Source organism: Cryptotermes secundus, unplaced genomic scaffold (genome assembly GCF_002891405.2).
Source record: "Cryptotermes secundus unplaced genomic scaffold, Csec_1.0 scaffold87, whole genome shotgun sequence".
Classification (NCBI taxonomy): Eukaryota; Metazoa; Arthropoda; class Insecta; order Blattodea; family Kalotermitidae; genus Cryptotermes; species Cryptotermes secundus.
In genome coordinates, this window is record NW_019739942.1 from 350348 (window position 1) to 372470 (window position 22123).

Consider the following 22123-nt stretch of genomic DNA (forward strand, 5'->3'; position numbering starts at 1 on the left):
ACACGCTTGTAGGTCACGTAAAATGACCATCGTTTTTGTCCTATTTTAAACATAATTTGGAAATGCCGACAAATGTTAATAGAATTCTTCAATATCACATTTCATGAAAATATTTTCAGCAGTACTTGAGTCGAACTATGCTTAGAATCAGGCAGATAAACGGAGAAATTTTAATAACTCGTCAAGGTTTGGATCGTGCCTAAAAAAGAGACAGTTGTTTCATAGGCCAGAGGCAAAACTGACTGACCTATGAAGAAATATTAGTTTCAATGGAAGTGAATGAAGCAATAAACCGAATGTCGTGAATGGCTATCAGATCTGCGCAATAAGTACCACAGTTTAAATGTAATATTACCACTGAAATACTTTGTCTGATTCGCTTTTAACTTTGAAACGCTCTTAATAAACCGATTTGTATTGTAGGATGTAGATCACCCTGTGGAAAGAAGTCAAAGTTTAAAGCACTAGGCGATTCGATTCGGTTGGATGTTAAATTCACTGGGAAAACGTAGCGAGGGATGTGGTTAGAGAGACTGGAAGGGAAACAAAAAGAGTGCGTGTGAAGAAAGAAGCAAACGAAAGAGATAAAAAAAAGAATAGGAAGCGGAAGAAGAAAAGTGTTATCCCGTGCAAGGAACATCGGACATTTATATCTATGTGACAGTGTGGTCCACACGGGATCATATCGTGTCCTAACTCCGCGGGTTTAATAGCTGGCAATAAACTGCTAGCATACACTTCTCCGTATCTCTCGAGACCTACCCGTCGGCGTGACAGGTAGACCCCCTCACCATCAAGTCCAAGTGACCCTAGGTAAGGCGTCGATTCGAACGACATCGTATGAATCCATTGTAGATGCGACCTGTAATCGGCATTGCAACATGATATGAAGTTATATAGGTGCTCCAGATTTATATGTGGAAACTTTCATAAAGAATCACTCACTCATTCATGGAGATGAGCCCTTCTTGAGAAGCCACCAATTGTGCAGCTACATAAAAACTTCTCGGCATTTTATGGAACCCGAAGGTTCATTACCGTGTTCACAAGAGCCCTCCAGTGGTCTCTATCCTGAGCCACCCCATCCTGTCTCTCTAAGATCCATCTTAATACCGTCCACCCAACTACGGCTTGGTCTTCCTAGTGTTCTCTTTCCTTCTGGCTTTCCCACCAATATCATATATGCATTCCGCTTGTCCTCCATTCGTGCTACATGCCCTGCACTTCTCTTCCTCCTTGCCTTGATAATTCTAATTATACTTGGCGAAGAGTACAAGTTATGAAGCTCCTCATTATGTAGTTTTCTCTAACCTCCCGTCACTTCGTCTCTCTTCGATCCAAAAATTTTCTTCAGCACCCTATTCTCAAACACCCTCAGTATATGCTCCATCCTTAATGTCAAGAGGCCACGTTTCGCACCCATACAGAACCACAGGCATCAATATTTCATAAAACTACAATATCTGGATATGTTTATGCCTATATTGAAAGCCTTGCCTTGGTGTAATTTTGCGCCGCACTGCAGTAGCGACTTCCATTTCACACCTGCTGTATGTGTAGTTAATATTACCTGTCCTGTGTTCAAATCTCCGGGAGAAATCTGAATGGAAGGCGCCGTGCACAAGGCCGATAAACTACACGTTTCAAGTAGTGTTTAAAATAATTGTATTTATGGTGAAGTATTGGTGTGCGTGCCATAAATGGAACACGAACTGATGGTATGTCCTTTCGTTAGCATTTTCATATTGCTTGGATTCAAGTATATGTACTTTCTATCTTTTGGCGCTCTCAGAGCAAACTTGTGGTATGAAATTCTAGATAACAATCTAGGTATTCAGACAACTTTTTCAGGCGAAGAAGTTCTTACTACTACAATATATTTCACTATGGGTAAGATAAATATTAAATTCATTTCTGTAGTTTATCATCCACTTGGTTTGATTTTCTTATAAGGATATGTAATTTCCCTTCATCACAGTTTCTTTATTCTAAGTTTATGTGTGGCGCTTTGACCCATTTAAAAACTTAGGTACAACAGAAAATATGACACCATTACTTGTACGTTTATATAGAATTCTCTAAGTATGGGTTTGTTACGGCAATCTTCCCATAGTGCTGAGAAGATCCCAGAGAGGGCAATTCCATATCGAATTTTGAGAATGACCTGTAGTGAAGAGGAAAAGGGGAAGAAATGAAAATCCTCATAAGAAAACAGACTGATGTGACCATTTAGGTTCGGATTGTGTCCTCTGCAATCTTGTGGGCTATTGCCTACTTGAATTGGAATTACATGGGAGTGGTCATTCTCTTAAAAATCCTATTATTTTTACCAATTTCCTTCTGACGATGTGTTCTGCAGGACTAGATGCTAGTCGTCGTATCTGGCGTCGGGACGCTGGTTATCGCGTCGCGTTTTCTAATATCAACTTACGCTCCTGCTACTTGCCGAATAGAAATTATATATTGTTATATACGTTACAGCGACCTATTTACAAACGACCAAATATGACAATGATGCAGTTTTCTTTCGTCTCTAGCAAGAACAAGCTATTCGTACAAAATTGTAAGTTTTAATCAAATGGTCTTTAAACGAAAACAATTCTCGTGTTCAGTGGCAGTCTAAGGTATTAGCTACATTGAAATTTTGTGTACTCCTCCCAAAGAGTTCAGCTGTTATATAATTACGTCTACTGTTGTAAATTGCAGAGGCGAAAGATTCTATAAATGCTGATATCTGTGCCGGTTTTCTTCATTTTGTCACAACTTGAGGGTGAAACAACATCAGTGAACTATGAATGCTCAGTACCTTGCGCCCTCCCACCATTTTGCTCTTGTGGTGTCACGTTAAACACAAGATTAATCCGTACATCATATGAGACTTTTCAAGTTTTATAAACTGTGACCTTTCATAAGATTTTGTCTCGGACAGAGCATATATTTATTCTTGATATTCTTTTTTATGTAGTAGGTAGGGCTATGTTGTTGAGATAATCAGAGATGACTGGCTCTTTAAACGGGAAAGATAGCTAGTTAACTACTTCTCAAAATAAAAAGCCATTATTTTCCTAAAAATAATTATTATTATTAATTATAATTATATGACTGATGAATATGTAATGAAAATGTATTATGTTCATGGATGTAACAGTCGAATTCTGAAATATTACATTCGGACGCGCTCTGTCGCTTAGAATGTTAGATAATACGTGAAGATTCGGTGTTTGCAATTTTACATACATTACAGGCCTTGATGCTTATTAATTGCTGATTCGTACTTCATAATAGGAAAATAAACATTATGTTGCTTCTTGAGCCCATAAAATGAGTAAGCTTACGTATTGAATCTTGTATAGTACATCTCCGTGAAGAAGAGCAAATTTCTCTTCTTGAAAACATCATATTTATTTGCAGTTCTTTGCTATCTCCTATCACCATTCATAAGATGTGATATTTAAATCATAAATGATCATTATTTTTATTGAATCTTACAAACTTTAATTAATAATTCAACACTGCTTATAAAGTTAATTAACATTTAAATATACAATTAATTAAAATTTAAAGATGTAACTGTACATTTTATTTAACAAGAAAAGGAAAATAAATCAGATATTTCAGTTCCATATAAGTTTTTAAAAGAAACCCTTTCAAAAATATCTTGTAATTAATACCGAAATAGTTTGTAGTCTTTCAAAAACACTCTGTGATAAACACGCCCTCACCATTTGATAAAACATGAGCATTTTATAATATTTCGCCATCTTTTTAAGTGATGTAGCAGGAGTGCAACTCAAGGTCTCGAAGGAATATGTTTATTTGCATTTAAGTGAATGTAAATTCTCAGATTCTCATCACACAATATAGTGGGATAACTTTCATAAATTGTTATGTCAAATCTCCAAAAAAAAAAGTGTTGCACTAAGAAACAACAAAAAAAAAAACTCCGTGGCCTGTAGTCCGCAAGCGAACTATACCGACGGAGCGAGTGGCCGCCACTTGTCGGCGAAATTAGTGCCAACATTTTGGGGTCTAGTGGTCAGAGTTCCTGGCTACAAATCCAGCGGTCCCGGGTTCGATTCCCGGCGCTACCAGATTTTCTGAGAAGTAGTGGGTCTGGAACGGGGTCCACTCAGCCTCATGAGGATAGTGAGGAGCTATTTCAAGGAAATAGCGGATCCGGTCTAGAAAACCGAGATTAACGACCGTGGGGATCCGTTGCGCTGACCACGCGACACCCTCTGTCCGCTAAAGTTGTGTTACGCTATGAAGAAGAATAATTTGCTTTCCTAGTTTGAGTTCTATATGGCTATAGAATGTTTCAAACTCGGAAGAATAAAATAACCGTTTGTTTATTTCTTATCTGTTTTTCAAAAAAGAAAGAAATGTTTTACTGTATGCATAATCTCTCATCTTAACGGAAAAGTGGGCATGGGAAAGTATGGCGCTTTCTTTCAGGCACAGCAAAGACAGTCCGATAACACCCACCTGCCATTTTACCTATCATCCGCTGTACCGTCTCCCTTATAACGTAACTTCATTGGCTCAAGGAATTTCACGTATCTATTCGAACTTGATGTGGCGTTACGCCTTTCATTGAGAATGGGTGTTCAAGGGTTGCCATAGCTTCGGAAAGGCGAGCCTTAGGCACTCTACTTACTGTTCATATTCAATTAAAATTTTTATTTCAAATTTCACTTTCCATGTTAAAGTATGTAACTTAACTGTTCTGTATAAATATTGTCACGTGTTACCTAGGCAACACAACAAGAAATTGTGTGGGTCTCGAATTTGGACGAATATGTTTATTGGACAATCACTCTTTACACTAATATAATTATTCGCACTTATAACGCCTTCAGACGTTTCCTCTTCACTGTTACACGTGCAGCGCTAATCTCGGTGGAGCGTCTTGGCTCTTCGTTCTTCGAAGCTCATCTGACTTTGCTCTCGTCGGATAGGAACTCTCTTCTTAGCTCTCGTCGGATACGAACTGATTGGGTCCTCTGAACTGTTATTCGCTTATACCCTACGTTCAGACGGGATAGAGACCACCTTGTCGAAAGGTTCAGTTACGCTGTTAGCTGGAATATTTATTGGCTGGTCTATCCGTTGCCGCGGAAATTCAACAATTCTGGCTCTGTTGGGTAGGCAGTTTCCTAGGTAGCATCCGTTCTCTTTGTCCGTTGCGCAGCAACGGATGTCCTACAGTCCGGCTTTCAGGCAGCACGTCACAGTATGTTTTGTTCTTGCAAATAATAATTATCCTATATGCATACTTTCTTCTTTGTATGGCCTCCAAATCGTTAAGTTCTAATATAAGAATATAGCTTCTTGTGAAAATTGCAATTTTGTTACTTCTAAGTTCAAAAATTCTATATTTTACTAAGTTGTAGGCTGATATTTTGGGTTTAGAATCCATGAATTGTAATCTGAATGTGAAGTTCTACTGAAATTGAGAGAGAAGTATCTGGCGGTGAATTGTAGACTTGTCCCCTTTCTGTACTAATCTCTTCATTTAGCAAGAACCATAGGCGGCGGTTTGAAGATAAGGCAACTTGGACCGCAGACGTCTCTAGTTAAGCTGGACAACAAGAAACTTAAGGCGGAACCCAGCCAAAGTTTGCGTCGCTTCACAATCGAAATCAAAGTCTTGAGAAGGATACAGACAGTGACAGCTTCTCATAAACAAAAAGCGCATCATCTCAGGCAGCTGGAATAGGAAATAGCTTTCGTACCCATGGAAGCTTATGATTACACATGTCTGCCTGTATATGAGGAGTCCTTCCCTATCTGTCCGGCTTATTGTTATGGAACTGACGTAGCTTCTACGTCACACTAGGGTTGGCGCGTGAAGTGAAGGGAAGGGAAGGGAAGGGGGAGATTGTTGGAGAATCTTATAGTCATGAAGATGATGCGAGATGAAGTTGAATCTTGTTGTATAACAACATAGCATCTGCCAGGGCTGACGTACTAAGTTTCTCCCCAAGTTTTCGGCGGGGTTTACTTCCACGTGCCCTACACACGCGGTGGTTTGATCGCATGTGACGGCGACGCCTACAAACTTGGACGCTTGGATTACGGAAGTTCGCACTTTGCTGAAATAATATAGGCTTGTTGCCGTATAGTAATTAAGGTACCTAAAAGCCATTCAGCTACGTGGATGTATCAGTAGTGTAGAAAATCTGATAAGGAGGTTTTATGCAATTGCTTCCTTATTTAGCACAATTGACGACCTCGAATTTGTCCGAAAGGCATATAGTTCATATAGACACATAAGAAAGGCGATTATTCATTACTGAGTAGTGTAATTTTATTTTAAAATCTCGTATACCTGTCAGACTTACGGCGACGATAAATTCTGGGCCCGTTGAAAAGGAGTTTTCATGGAATATATGAGAAGTAGGCTGATGTAGGGCTGCCGACAGCCATGGGAGATCTTTATCATTAGATCTGTTATAGATTTAGTCGAATTAGGGCAAGCAAAAGTATTATGCTCTTTCAGATTATCGAGCAAGTGAGATTACTTACTTACCTGTTCTCTATACTCAGGAAATTTATTACATTTCTTTAATTGTCCTGCACCAAAGTTATCAGAAATACAAATACATCTAAAACCTTCCAGCCACCTAACAATAACCACTGCCCATTATATCGTAGAACGCTTCACATAAATATTTTATAACGGATTTTTACAATTAAACAAAAGAAATCTCTTTTTTTGAAGAATTAGGCTGGAATGAAAATGCATTCACCACTGGTCACTGCAAACTCACCCGTTGCGAGTAAGCGAACATATTCCTGGAGCTCTGCCAGGAGCATCTCGGCACCAATGTGACCTCATTATATTCTTATACTTAATCGGAAGCCCTGGCTGCTAGAATAACATATCACGCATGGTTAGCGGATGATACATTTTTGTTTATATTACGAGGGTGAAAATGTATAAGAAGTTTGCTATCTCTGTTGGTGATTAAGTTACAATTTACTCCCAACATGACTTAGAAATATGAATAAACTGTGTAATGAAATTGATAAAGCGTTGGTCGGTGTGTTTACAGTCGGGGGTTTCAAACTACCTTCAGGAAGTCACTGGTTTTATTCTGGAATTTGTTTGGTCAACAAAACAAATTACGAAACTAGTGATGTGGTCATTCTTCAAGAAGTCGTCGATATTCCGTAAATATTTACTTTGAGGATAATTTTCTACTATGACTGAACACTACTCAACAAATAGTACTGTACTTCCCCCGAAGCATAGTCCAACTTGTCCAAACCATCATAATTTTCATCTCCCAGTTGCCTTTCCCTTCCTCTTCCTCTTCCTCTCCGCCACCTGCACTATGACGGAAATAGCAAAATTGTTTATACCATTTGCAGTGTTTTATTGCCACCTCATAATTGAAGCATGTCAGTGTGGCGGCGTGGCCCTGCACAATGTACCTTGGTAGCAGCGGATGTATATATATGGGGTTTTGGTTTGATGGGTCCCCGTTGCATTAATGGAGGCCGGTTTGATATACTGGTCTAGCGAGGTTTATATTTTGATGCATCGGGGTGGGGATGCATTATCTAACAATTAATTGAAAATGCACATCATCGCGATATAGGTTTACCTAAAATGCATTTACCACACCAGTAGCTCCCCTTTCCTCTCTATGTATCCATCCTTTTGATGATGCATTGGAGGTCAAAATAGCATCAATACATTAACCCACTCACAATAAATGCTTAATGATAAAGGTGCAGATGCGCCAGCTCGAAGCAGCGCTCTCTACATTTATGTATGCGTTTGTACAAATATCAGTTATCGATAAATGTGCTGTAGGTTAGCCAATGAGAATGTCCAGCTCAGTTTTGGCTTCGATGCGATTCGTCATTGCGGTGTCTGTGGTTGCTATAGTTACACCGCAGGCCACAGATTAATTCTCGTACATTTAACCGGAAAAACAAGCAGCTTGTGCGCTGGAATTTGGAGGAAATTTAAATCTATAAAGGGTGTGTGTGCGTCAGGTTTTTAGTTGGGTCTTCACTGCAACTTGTTCTCTGGAGTAGGTGAATGAAATTAAGTGAATATACAACGGTTAAAACTTTTTTTTTGTCGTAGAGAGACAATTCCTTGGTTTCATCTCAGGACCATTGTTTGACATGCTTTTTTTGAGCTTCTCTTGATCTTTATGGGTAAAATGAATTTACAGTTTTACCCAAAACACAACTTAAATTGCCTTGGCTTACGCGGAGTTTGTCTCACATTCAAAGGCCCGTACAATAATTCATACATACCTCTGGTAACGTTCGTCTTTTTTTTTTTTTGCTCAGTTTCAGCAGATGTCTACTGAATAACGAACTCTGTCCAGAAGAAATAGGACATTCTAGCTGTACGCCACCCTCGCACACCTCAAAGATTATTAATTAAATATACACCTTTTATTTGTTTATGTATTTCAGTGGATGTATTCCTTTACATTACTCAGAAAATGGGTTGACTTATAGAAGCATCTCTTTGCAATACTTCGGCCAAACACCCTTGGATTGATTGGTTTTCAACCCGTTTTGTTGTTGCTTCAGCAGAATCTGAAATACCTATAAAGTTGTCTATGGCCTGGCTTATTTGCCTCGTTTGGATTTAACCGTGATGCCAAATGGTAAATGTGTCCACGTATCCGGAGACAGTGCGGACCAGTTCCAGGTGGCGTTTCATTTCCGCGCTCATTGATGAGGACATCAATCTCGACCAATGCCGAGTTGTACTATCTTATATGGTCTCTGTAGTTATTTGTCTCGTGTGAATCCCCATGTAAGCAGCACTCGTAATTGAGCCGTCGAGTGGTGCCTCAGTCAACAATCCCGCGAACTCGTTGCAACTGGCGAGGAGTGGAAACCTACCGAAGCGTTACATATATAGTTTTTCTTCTTCGCACAACAGTTATATGATTGCGAAAGCGACACTTTCGTCTTCCCCCGTTCTTATCAATTTCATACTTATTTTTGATCGGTTTACTAACAGTTTGTATGTTAAGCGGTAAATGTTGAGAAAATAATTACTTTCGATGAATACTGACTTGTTGAAGTTATACACAAATAAAAAGTCTCAAATAGCCACTACAAACCTTAAAACAAACAAAAATCGACGTGCCTTATTTTGTTGACTTTTTTTGGGGGGGGGAATGTTACAGAGTGTTCCACATTTCTATAAGTTATAATTTAGTTCACATTGAGATGCGAATATAGCACAGGACTTTAAAAGAAAATTAAGCATAAGACTCCTCAGAACCGTATAGAAGTATGCGTAATATTTCATCTCTATCAGTTATAACACGAAGTCTTTAAAACTTCTAATTTTACTTGGAGTAATGCGGGTCGATTAGTTTTTCCCTTACAAGAAAAACTTCACAGTTTTAATAATATGGGAATGATGAACATTTATGTCAGTCCTTGAAATTCCTGCATTTTGTATTGTGTTGTGTCTTATGAAGACATTGATCTTTGTTATGAGATGTGTGATCTATGCATTCATAGAAACCGTGAATGTGGGGAGAATGATTTATTTTAAGACACTACTCCATTTCGTCTGGGTGGAGTAAGATGAAGTTACAAAAATACACTCACTGAAACCAGTCGGTCCCCCAACTTCAGGTAATTTGTATGTGAAGCACGAGTAAATAAGTTTGTGGAGGAAATGTAGGAAATGTATAAGATTATCTGGGTGGAATCTAAATATTAAAAGAAAGGATCAACGTGAACTGGATTAGAAACTACAAAACAAAATGTTGCCACTAGAAGGTCACGTGGAAGGAAAGAATTTTAAGAGTGTGGGAGTGATGCGCAGTTGTGGTATGAAAACCGGGAAGTTATGAAAATGAGAAACCTGAAAAGAAAATAGTGTGAAGAGCATATCTCGGGTGTGAGCCCTAGATTTTGGTGCTGTAGTAAGTATTTGACGGATATGTGGATTTATTCTCCTACGTTCGTCGCTTATTGCACGCACTTTGTACCAAGAGAGAGAGCATTATTATGTAAGATTTGAGGTTTTAACGGCAGTGACTATGAATAAAGACGTCTTCTTGGATGTGGCGCCGTGTCTGTTGCACCTGCTCTAGCTGGTTCTCTCGCTGATATCTTCTTGATGGAGGTGATACGTTCCTCCGAAACGTCGGTTAACACAATTTCTACACGGCGCCACATCCCAGAAAACGGCTTGCTTCATTATCGTTGTTGAGCACGAAGAGTTGGAGAACAAGTTCTTACAGCATAGTCTGTGGTACTGTCTTGGAATACGGCTAAAGAAAGACGTGCAAGACATAGGTCTATTTTCTCAAACGGAGAATGTAAATAAAGGTTATCATCACTGAAAGTGGTCGCACAGCGATCGCTGATTTCTATTGTTTACCCAGAATGTGACTCTGAAAATGCTCTCAGATGTATTATAATTTTCTTTTAATCTTCCATTATTGGATTTCTTAAGGCTTTTAAAATTTAAAATAATAACAATTTGCTGATGTAGTGAACTTCGTCTAATACGACGTTTCTGATTAAATTAACTTTTCAGGATAGACATTTGACTCATTTTTACTTTGTTTTCATTACGAAAATCAAACAAGTGTTTATGGCGATATTCTCTGCAGGCCAACAAGTCGGATTCTGTATATAACGGCTTATTACTAATTTTCATCCCTCATCCACCTCAAAATCCTTGTGCTTTACTGACGTCACATATTAATTAATAATGCATAAGTTTATAAATCAGTGTTTTGCCATCATTTGCCTGCCGCTCGATGCGTTGCGCCATCTCTGTCCCTCTTCTAACAGAAGCATCAGTCGCATTCTCTAAACCGCTGTAGCAATGATGGAGTGTATCCACATGCATTTGCATGAGTGGTGGAACGAGTAAGTGCATATATTAACCTAATCTGATGGCATGTGTGTGATGAGAAGGATGGGCTATTCAGCATTGCGATGTGCAATATCGAGAGATTTTCAAAACCGAAGTTCAGTTTGAATGTTAGCAGTAGTATAACAAAACCGATGGAAACCACGGAAACCAAATTGTAACCAGAACCTCAAAACTGCTTTACTAATGGAAGTGTGGGAAACCAGGATCCCACCGTTACCACACATGTACAAAACACACAACGGTCACGACCTTTAGTGTATGGACATCCAGTCCCAACTTGATGACAGTTGTGTTTATATATCTCTACCTGTGTTGTAATGAGAAGGTCCCGGATATGTACCAGTCCTGGGTTGAGAATACCAGGATAATGATAATTAAAATAACAGAGAAAATGCTGGCGGACTAAATGTACGTGTAGAACTGTAATCCTGTATAATAATCATTGTACAATTCGAATAAAATATATCTTGTCACGTGTCACGCACATATTTCAATCAGTAAACCTTATCGACCACCATCTAGTGACAAATATGTATTCCCAAAGCGAAGCTGTCCACGTGGGGCATTGATGTGCACCACACAATTCCCCTTCAACCACACCGTGTGTTTCTAACAAAACGATACAAGATCAGAGCCGAGCTATGTATGGGGGACTGTGGGAGGAATAACAGGTGTCTCGGGAGCGGTATCCTCTGTCCTGGAGGGGCTCCTCCAGCTACTTAGCATTTTCTTATTAGCAAATTATTACTATGCCCACTATTGAGAGCAGCGTATGTAGTTTGAAAATAGGAAAGTTAATATGAAAATGATATGAAACTGGAGGAAGTGACCTACTGGAACCGTATACACATAAAGTTCACCGTTTGTCTTCCTCATATACGTAGAATATATGAGAAAGTATTGTGGTCGTAGATATTTTATCTTCAGATTTTTGACGGTTTTACATTTTTGCAGCACCCAGATTGCGAAAAGTGGCTTGTAAAATTCCGTCTTTTTGTGTATATGTATGGCTATGTATGTACGTAGTATGTAGGTATATATATGTGTTTGTATAAATGCATGTTTGTTTGTTTGCATATGTGCCCCGCTTGCGCCTGAACGGATGGACGGAACTTATTCATATTCGGTACTCAAGAGTTTATCCATCATAAGTCGTTGTCAGATGATATGAATGCTGTGGATCCAAATACGTGGTAGATACATGGTGGCCCTCAAACAGAAAACTGCGATTTTCTTGAAAACTACTCTAAACTTATGATTAAACTTCAGTCAGATATGGAAGCCGCCTCTCTAAATAATATGCCTAGATGGTATCCTCAGATCATGATCTGTACGCCATCTGCAAAAGAAAGTATCTTTAATGTCTGGTCACAGAATATTTTAATTCTTCGTGTGTGTAGCATGTATGAAAATGTTTTATGAGTGCGAAAAATCGATATTGAAATTTTGGCAGGTTTACACGTTGGCAGCACCCCTCAATAACAAACAAATAAAATGTCGTCTGCCTGTGTGTATAAATTGTGACGTGTATACCCATTCCTACGGAACGGGTCCGTAAACACATTCCCACAACACACGTGCACGCGACAATAGGATATTTGTTGCTAGGTAACGGACCGGTAAACACGCTTCAGAAATAGAGACTGTGTTTTCTGCGTGGTCCGTGCCGAGGAGATTCATGAAGACAATCGGCGCTACTCTCTCTGACTAGACAGTTGATGGTTCAGTTGTGGGATGTTAACAAGCGGGCAACGGAAGCGGAAGAATCTCCATTGCTAAGATTCGTTACCGGGAAACGTCTAGTGAAGACACCGCAGAGAAATTGCCATTGCGGAGAGCTGTTACCAAGTAATGACTAGTGGAAATAGACTGAGAAGACTTAGTGTGAAGTGATTTGTAGTGTGGAGATCAGCAAGAGTGTTTAATTATTTGTAGATAGACCTGTGAGTGATCATTAAATACAAATACTGCTCCGAACGCCGTCTATAGTCACGTAACAATATGCATGTTCGTATATACATGTGCATATGCGCTTCGCTAGCGCCTGAATGGCTTGATGAATTCTGTTCCTACTTCGCATTTTGAGTCCATCTGTCATAGGTCGGTGCATGCCCGTTAGATGTGAACACTCTACCTCCAAAAATAAGGACCGTTCAAGCAGTCCCCAAAGAATAGAATTGCTGTTTTCTAAAAAAATTCTCGAACGATTTAGATTAAATTTCAGCAATTTATGGAAACCATATTTCTCTAGAAAGGGAACAGAGCAATTGGGATCTTCAGGAAAACAGCGGTATGCTTTCTAGCAGCCCAAATACAGTAAACCCTGTCTTAAACGGAATCTCAAGGGACCAGAAAAAATTTCCGCTGAAGCCAGGTTTCCATTTAATCAAGGTATACTATAATAACTAAACCAGGACATAAACGTATTTGAGACAAAACAAAACAATATGCTCATTAATTTATTCACACTATAATCATTGAACACATGCAAACAATACACTGAACAGGAAAAAATAGCAGTACTCACTTTTTATAATTTTACCAGAACTCCGGCAGAGTTTTTTTTGCACGCAGTTTACTCTCTTGGCTGCCTGACTTTTCACAAACACTCTAGCTTGAGAAATTAGAGTAAGCATGTCTGAATCATTCCGTTGCACGGCAAACTCCTGCACTACCTTTAAACTGTTGGCAGCATCCTGATAGGTCTTCACTCTACACTTTTCTTCTTCTACCACAATGTCATTTTCCTCTTCTTCCTCTTTCTCCTCCTCCTCCTCCTTCTCTCTTCCTTTTCGATTTTCTCTAAAATTCTCAACTAATACATCGATATCCATTGTGTCTGGTTCTGTTTGCACGTCTTTGTCTATGTGATGTAGTCCTCAGCATTGCAGTTACTGAAAGCAGCTTCATTCATGCAATGTTGTAAGTCCTTCTGGTCATTCTCATTTTCTACACTAGGAGCAACTTCTACCGTAGAAAATCCTGCTTTTTCGAAACACTTTGTCACAGTTTCTGGTAACAACTTCTTTACTGCTTGACTTATCCTAATAACCGCATCTAGAACCGAGACAGTTCTTGCAAGTTCAGAGGCGGATGATGTAGAATCTATATTGACAAGCAAGGATTGCATTAATAATTTACGATAGTGGACCTTAACATTCCGAATGATGCCCTGATCCATTGGTTGAGAAACACTAGTGGTGTTTGGAGGGAATCAAGCAAGTCGCACGTTGGAAAGTTCGATATGGGGGTGGCATGTTGCGTTATCCAAGAACAACAAAACATGCCGGTTTTGCATTTTCATTCTACCATTGAAGGCCGTTAACCATTCCTCCATGATCTGTGACGTCATCCATGCCTTTTTGTTGGATCTCGACTCAACGGGAAGTTTCTGTATGTCCATGTTTCGGAAGTATCGTGGCTTTGCTGCCTTGCCAATCACTAAGGTGTTCTCCATTTCACCTGATATAAAACCACATAGAAAAACAGTCAGTCTTTCTTTGCATAGTTTTCCTCCCAAACATTTGTCACCTTTCAGACATAGCGATTTATTCGTAAGCGCGCGGAAGAAGAGTCCAGTCGCATCACCGTTCGCTATGTTTTCAGGTTCATATCCCTCAATTATGGATGGCAATTTAGCTTCCCATTCCTCAATGGTCTCACTATTTACATCACTTGATTCACCACAAAGTTCATTAAAAACTATCCGATGTCTTTTGCGAAAACTCTCCAACCATCCGTTAGATGCTTTGAATTCAGTCTTCCCCAGTTTTTCAGCGACAGTTTTTCACCCCACAACCGGTGATTTTTCGCCCTCACACTGACAAACCACTCCCACACTATTTCATTAACGTCTTCATTTGCAGTTTTCTTAAGATCTCTTTTTATTTTACCATTAGCACAGGTTTCCCACCGCTTCAAAATTGCCGTTTTCTTCTTTAGAATCTCATACACTTGAGTTTTACCGACGTTAAACATCTTCATGATCTGCTTAACAGACAATTTATCTCGCTCACTCGCATGAATCACTTTTAATCTTGTGTTAAGATCAAGCACAACTCTTGTCTTTGTAGCCATGATGACAACTGCTAGACTAAAGTAAAACTGTAGGCCTAGAGCCCTTACTGAATACAATTTCCAGAAGGGGAAAACAATTCTGCTGAATCTCAGTGCAGGTAGTGCAGTACCGTTAGAAGCTTATTTTAAAGAGTTAGGAAAAACAAAATTCTGCAGAATGTATAGGATGCCTAAAATTACTGTAGACGATGCATTCCGGAAGACTGGAAATTTTCCGTATAAAGGCTTTGATTTCCGTTGTCCGCGTTAGACAGTATCCGTTCAATCCAGGTTATTTAACGTCTTTTTCAGCCCCAAAGTCAAGGGACCTGAAAATATTCCCGTTTAAGACAGATTTCCGTTTAATAAAGGGTCCGTTTAAGGCAGGTTTTACTGTATTTGTGTAGTGAGGCATTTGCAATGCATCGTACGATTTCTTTATAACTGTTATTACAATTTGTATGGTAGTGATCGAATACCAGAGAATCTTAGGTACACTGAGTAACGTGTCGTAAGTAAATGCTGCTCCCTTTCGCCATTTCAGACTGAGAACTTATAAGCCATTAAAAGGCAACGTGACCGAATCTGATTCGTCTTGCAGCATGTTACTGTCGGCACCATGCAACAGTTGGCCTTGTGCTATATGACCGTCGTTAAGCAGTACATTACCTGATAATTTATCGCAGTTCCTGTTTGTATCTAAATGGCCATTATGGTGCTCGAAACCTATCTGAACATATAAAAATAAAGCGGAGCACTACTGCCCATATATATTTCAACGTCGCTGTATTAGAAGACGCAAAATATTGTAACGTGTTTGTGTACTGAAGACGCCGTTTGGATTGGTAATTTGGTTTAATAACCACTTAGTTAAACACTCTCTCGTAATTACACTTAAATACAGCGCTTTCGCTGACTTACATATACTCCAGTTCACCATTGCACACGCACTAGGATACTGTCTCCCACTAGTCGTCTCCTAGCAATGAGTCTTCACACAGAAATTGTCAATTCAAATCACTCCAAATATTACACATGAAATCTTCGTCACACTTTATATCCTTACAGGGCGACCTGGTTCCCCTCCACTTACTTCCGTCACTCTCAGCTACTGCCAAATACTCACTAATAGTGACGAATACTGACGTCTGTTCTGCCCAATATTGTCGTTATATAGCCTCCGCACTAACCACACAGAAAACAGCCTATTTTGTAGGAACGTGTTTACTGAGCGATTGCCCAACAACGGACTCCATGTCACAGTATGTTCAGAGTTGTGATCGTGTTCAGATACAGTTATTGGAAGCACTGCTGTCCACTATTTCTCTTCTTACTCGATATTCTGTTACATTTGTTCCTCTAATTCTCGCAATGTATCGAAAATCACTGTGAATTTTACACCTGTACATTAACTTAAAATCAAAGGAATACCTTGAGCCTGTCTCTTGTATAATACATTTCACTTAAAATTAATTTTTACTGAATTTATTAAAATAGATCAAGTCAGGATGAATTTACAGATCGTTCATGAGTGCTGATACATACTTCCCCCTTTTCTAGAAGTATCGTATGGGTTTTAAATGTTCCAAATTTTAAGTATGACGGAGGATACGCGTAATTTGCTTTAAGAACAAATTACTTATAAGGCTTATACAGGCATACGATATATTTAAAAAAATAATACTCTTTGAACCTTATTTTATTACTTAAATCAACATTTAATGCTTGAAAGTCTTTAATCGTGTTAAATAATTTCTCATACTGTAGACATACTCGTACATAGTATTGCTATTTCTTGGACAAAATCTATTACATTTTTTTATATCAAGTTCCATTAAATATATGCTGTATTTTACAACGTAAATCTAAGGATCTGTGACGATGGCGCGTCACTAAACCGGCATATATTTGGGACGTTTTCCATCCCAAATTTTCACATGCCTAGTTGCAATAGTTCTTTAGTTATCGCAGTATTACCGACAGATACGATGTTACCTTACATTTGGAGGACAGAATCCAGCTCTGTCCACCGGCACGGCGGCCACTGATTAACCTATTGTACCTGCCCCGGGTGATTATGATGATGAAGAATTTGGTGGAATGGAGATTGGCAGGGGAAACCGAAGTACTCGGAGAAAACCCGACCCAGCGCCACTTTGTCCACCACAAATCCCACTTGACAAGACCCAGGATCGAACCGGGGCCGCTGCGGTGGAAGCCAGCGACTAACCGCTTGAGCTATGGCGCGGCCATGTCGGCGAAGTTAGTGCCAACTTTTGCGGATAGAAGTTGTCACGTGGTCAGCGCAACCGATCCCTACGGTCGCTAATCTTGGTTTTATAGACCGGAGCCATTATTTCCTTGAAATAGCTCCTCATTTATCCTCACGAGGCTGAGTGGACCCCGTTCCAGACCCACTACTTCTCAGAAAATCTTATAGCCCCGGGAATCGAACCAGGGACCTCTGGATCTGTAGCCAGGAACTCTGACTACTAGATCACAGAGGCGGTCTCACTTTGATATAAAACTTTTTGAAAGTCGTTCGATTGCTTCAAAAGTTGAACTGGGGGAATCACAGAGGAGTGTCTGTGATTATCATATAGTCATGAAGCTGGATATAATCATGGTGGTCTTATAAGCCCACATTTTTCTTAAGAGAAGAAGAAAGCACGCTAACATACTGAAACATTAAATAAGATAATTCCTCATAATTCTCAGCGGTGCCTCGTGTTTGAGAACTGAACTGGCTAATAAGCTCAGTCTTTGCAGATTGTGATAATGACTGAATATTAGTCAACACATATTCCAAAGTTGTAAAGGATGAGTTCATTAATGAGCTGAAATAATGTGATTATGTAGGCATTAGATGGAAGTGAGGAAGTGACCACCTTCGCACTTAGCATTTGGTGCCATCCTTGCAGAAGAAAGAGCACGCTTTATCCACTGGTTATGGGACTGGATGTCCTAAAGACCCCATATGGACATAGTGGCAAAGAAAGAAACCCAAACACCCTTATCGTGATTCGAGCCGAACATAATTTATAAGGCTCATACGAAAACCGTGGGAGTAAACTTTTATGTGTAAGGGAGGAAATATCTCGTCAAATAAACAGATAAAAGTCAGCAATGTGAGTACAATCACTCTTATCGCACTGCAAACACAGTGTACGAGCACTTGCATGTATGTGGTTAAAAGCGGAAGGATTGTTTGAAAATATGACAGATCCTTATCTCCTGATCAGCGATATCTTTGTACTCTATCCTCTCAATTCTAATTATGATGAGTTGACAGAAATTTAAATGTCGATCAGATAGAAAAAATTAGGTATAAATTAAACGCGGCGTTAAGAGACACCAACACTGAGAATGTATATGGCAGATGTTGTGAGTTTCACGGTTAAAAATTAATGCATATTCTTCCATTTTGGCGACGTCTATAGTATAATTTATTCAGTTATGGAACAATTGTTACTTATATATAGCACCAGAGCACAAAAATTTGTATTGAAAGGGTTACATTAGTCCGTATATCAGAGTGGCCCAGAGAGGACTTTTGAGTGTATGGTACAGAAACATATAATTTTATAAAAGAATACTTCACTGTCAGTTGAGTACATTCAACTTTTCAAAATACCGTATATCGTTGGATTCATTAATGAAACTATAGCGAAACATGGACGTTGAAGAAGAGAGAGTGGAGTAGAATTCCAGGAGCAGAAATGAGATACCTAGGAACTGTCTAAGGTTGCACTACTGGGTAGATCAGTTATTGAAATTTGAATGTACAAAATGAGATGTATTATCTCTTCTTTATATGAAAATATTACAGAGTATAGAAACAAACTGAAAACACATTTGTAATGGGTTTTTTATTATATTTATTTATTTTTTTTATTGCTAATTGGGTGGGACTAAGTTCCTTGTACTGCGGCCACTTCTGGCCTATTGTACCAGCCCTAGATGATAGGTGAGGGTGATTGTGGACCAATTGGTGGAATGAAGATTTGCAGGGGAAACCGAAGTACTCGGAAAAACCTGCCCTAACGCCACTTTGTCCACCACAAATCCCACCTGACCAGAGCCGGGATCGAACCCGGGCCGCCGCGTTGGGAAGCCAGCGATTAACCGCTTGAGCTATGGCGCGGCCCTTTGTAAAGGGTTTAACAGGCTCGCATTTCACTTAAAGCCTATAAATATCTTTCGTTTGGTGGGCGAGACGTAGGAACATAAGAAATTGGAAGGATACGTAACAATATTACAGACTAGAGCAGTCGATTCGCCTAATCCATGACGTGATTATAATTGTGTCTGTTACTGAAATATCGGAGTAAAAAGATATGGAGGAACTGAAATTTTATATCTGTATTGTCACGGTTTAGGATGTGACTGTTAGACGGGGTATGGATTGGATTAATTGGATTTATTGACCACTTCTACACAGCATTCGGAACTACAGGCAAGACAGCGCTATCGCTGATCTACACTTTACAGTTCACCGTTACACATACACGTTCTCAGTCTTTTGCACGCTCCACTAGTCGTTTCCTGGTAACAGAATTTAACACATGGGCTCTCTTCGCTGCCGGACTTTCAACTCTCAAACGAACTCTCTCGAGTCCTCCGCCATCTGCCATCTGCCAACTCCGGAACTCCAATCCACTTCTCTGCTGCACCTGCGAACTATCTCATTGCCATCTCCTCTCAGTCATCTTCGACTGCCGATTCCAGAGGCTTCCTCAATTCTGATATTTCAATCACGGTCAAAGTTACTTTAGGACTGGCGGTTTACTGCCAATCAATTCATTTTGGAGTCACGTACCTTGAGACAACCGGCGATATTTTTTCAACTGAACCTTTGCGGTCATAGTCCTTATGTAACACCTTTTCTAAGGCCGCGGCACAGCTCAAGCGGTTAGTCGCTCGCTTCCCACCGCGGCGGTCCGGGTTCAATCCCGGGTGTAGTTAAATGGGATTTGTGGTGGACAAAGTGGCTCTGGGGCGGGTTTTCTCCGAGTACTTAGGTTTCCCCTGCCAATCTTCATTCCACCAGATTCTCCATCATCATAATCACCCGGGGCAGGTACAATAAGCCAATCAGTGGCCGCAGTGCCGAGTGGACCCAGCGACACTCCACTCCCCACTAAACGAAAAAAAAAAAACACCTTTTCTGACGAGAAGATGGAATTCTCTCTTTCAAGTATGCTTGGCCTTTCGTCAAATATACGTGTCTCACATACAGCATGTTATAAGATCATGCTTATGTTACATATCTTATGCTACACCGGCAGCTTAATCACTTGAACGGTCGTAAACTTGACCACCGCCAAGTTTAAGCCTTTTATATTTTCGTTTGTGCATGTCGAAAATATTTTCTACAATACATATGTGCTTTGGAATTCTAATGAATTATCTCAGAACTAAGTAAGAATAGCCAAGTTCCAAGCAGTTCCAAGAAGAGTCTAGGTTTATCTGTCAGTTGCAAGAACTTTCTTTGACTATTACGATGTTAATATTCCGGTACAGTTTCTGTTATAAATTCTACGACTCTTCAGCAAAGATGCAGTGTGCCATTCCAAATATAATCCTCGTTACGGAAATGACTAGTGACAGAATTCTAACATCCACTTTTCCACATCTAATTATTTAAAGTTACTACTAAATTAACATTCGTTCAAGGAGTTTTTAAGGCAGTCCCCTACGGTTATGAGATACGAGACATTTGAATATATAATTCAACGAAAAATTGGCGAACGTATTTGTGTTTCATTCTGTCCTCATAGCTTATATACTGCTCATTTGCTAATTGCCTGTGTACTGTAATGTACGCCCCAACCCTCTCTCTTGCACACTCATCCCCTACCCTCAATAATAATTAACACCAATGTTTCGTACCCTCCACTTCGCCTGTGGCAGTCTTGACGGCATGAAGACGCTGGCAAGACACTCGTCTTCTGCGGAACTTCAAGTTCGAGCATAGTATAACAAGATACTCTGATATTTCTGTGTATGTCAAGTATTTGTACAGTGCACCTAGAAACAATGTTGACCACCTACAATTTGAGTGGATCAAAGGAAGAAAAGGGGTTCGGCACTTCCTTTTTAGAATGATGACGTATTAATAGAGCAGGAGTTATTAAATTCCTAAGCTGCCTCCGTAGTCTAGGGGTGACGTTCCCACCTCATGAATAAAGGTACGCGGGTTCAAAATCCCGGCGGAGGTCGTGGAATTTTTAAGGGCGGAAAAATTCAGGGATCAAGTCCTCCGGGAGGGACTTTAAGTCGTGGGTCCCGTGTCGTAGATTTACGGCACGTTAAAGAACCTCATGTCTCTAGGAGACCTCTGAGCAAAATTAGGCCAAGTTTCCCTCCCAACTAGTTTCCAATTCCTCCGGTAGATGGGGAAGTATCAAGTACCACTGCCAGAGGAAGGGGGGACCTCTCTGATAGAAAGGGACTAAAGTATTAGATACCACTGCCAAGTAGAGGGTAGAAACCTTGCTGGCAGAAAGGGACTAGGAACCCTGCCAGAGGAGGGACGATCTCGCTGACAGAAAGGGACTAACTATTAGATACCACTGCCAGTAAGAGGTTGGAACCTCGCTGGCAGAAAGGGACTGATAGTAAGCACCAGTACCGGTAGGGTATGGAGACAGTAGAAATTAAAAGGGGACGCACAATGGACCAGTAACCGGTCTAAGTGCATGGGGAAACCCACTCCCTCAATACGGAATACGGAATATTAAATTCCTAAGAACATCTAATCTATCTATCTATGGCTCTGCAGTCCTTTGTTGGGTCTTGGCAGCTTTTCAAATTCTTAATCGTATACGCTGTCGTAAGACCCCTTGGACAGGAGATCAGCCCGTCGCAAGGCCTCTACCTATACACAGAACAGCACAAACAGATTAAACGCACACAGACATCCATGCCTCAAGCGGGATTCGAACCACAGTTTTCGAGCGGACCAAGACTGTTCATGCCTTAGACCGCGCGACCACTGCGATCGGCAAGAACATCCAATAGAGGCTTCTAATCCGGAGGGCCGTGGTGGTTGAAGGGATGTGATATATGCAACAGAATATGTGATTCAAAGCATTTGGAGTTCTTAGCGGTAAGCAGACAACTGCAGGTTTTTTTGTCACCCTACGAGATGGTAATATTTGACGAAAAGTTCAA

At 40.1% G+C, this 22123-nt stretch overlaps 1 protein-coding gene across 1 annotated transcript in view; it reads left to right on the plus strand.

Annotated features, from left to right (window-relative positions):
• LOC111872031 (zinc finger protein 423) overlaps window positions 1-22123 on the plus strand; it is a 610024-nt gene that overhangs the window by 40408 nt on the left and 547493 nt on the right. The window lies entirely within an intron of this gene.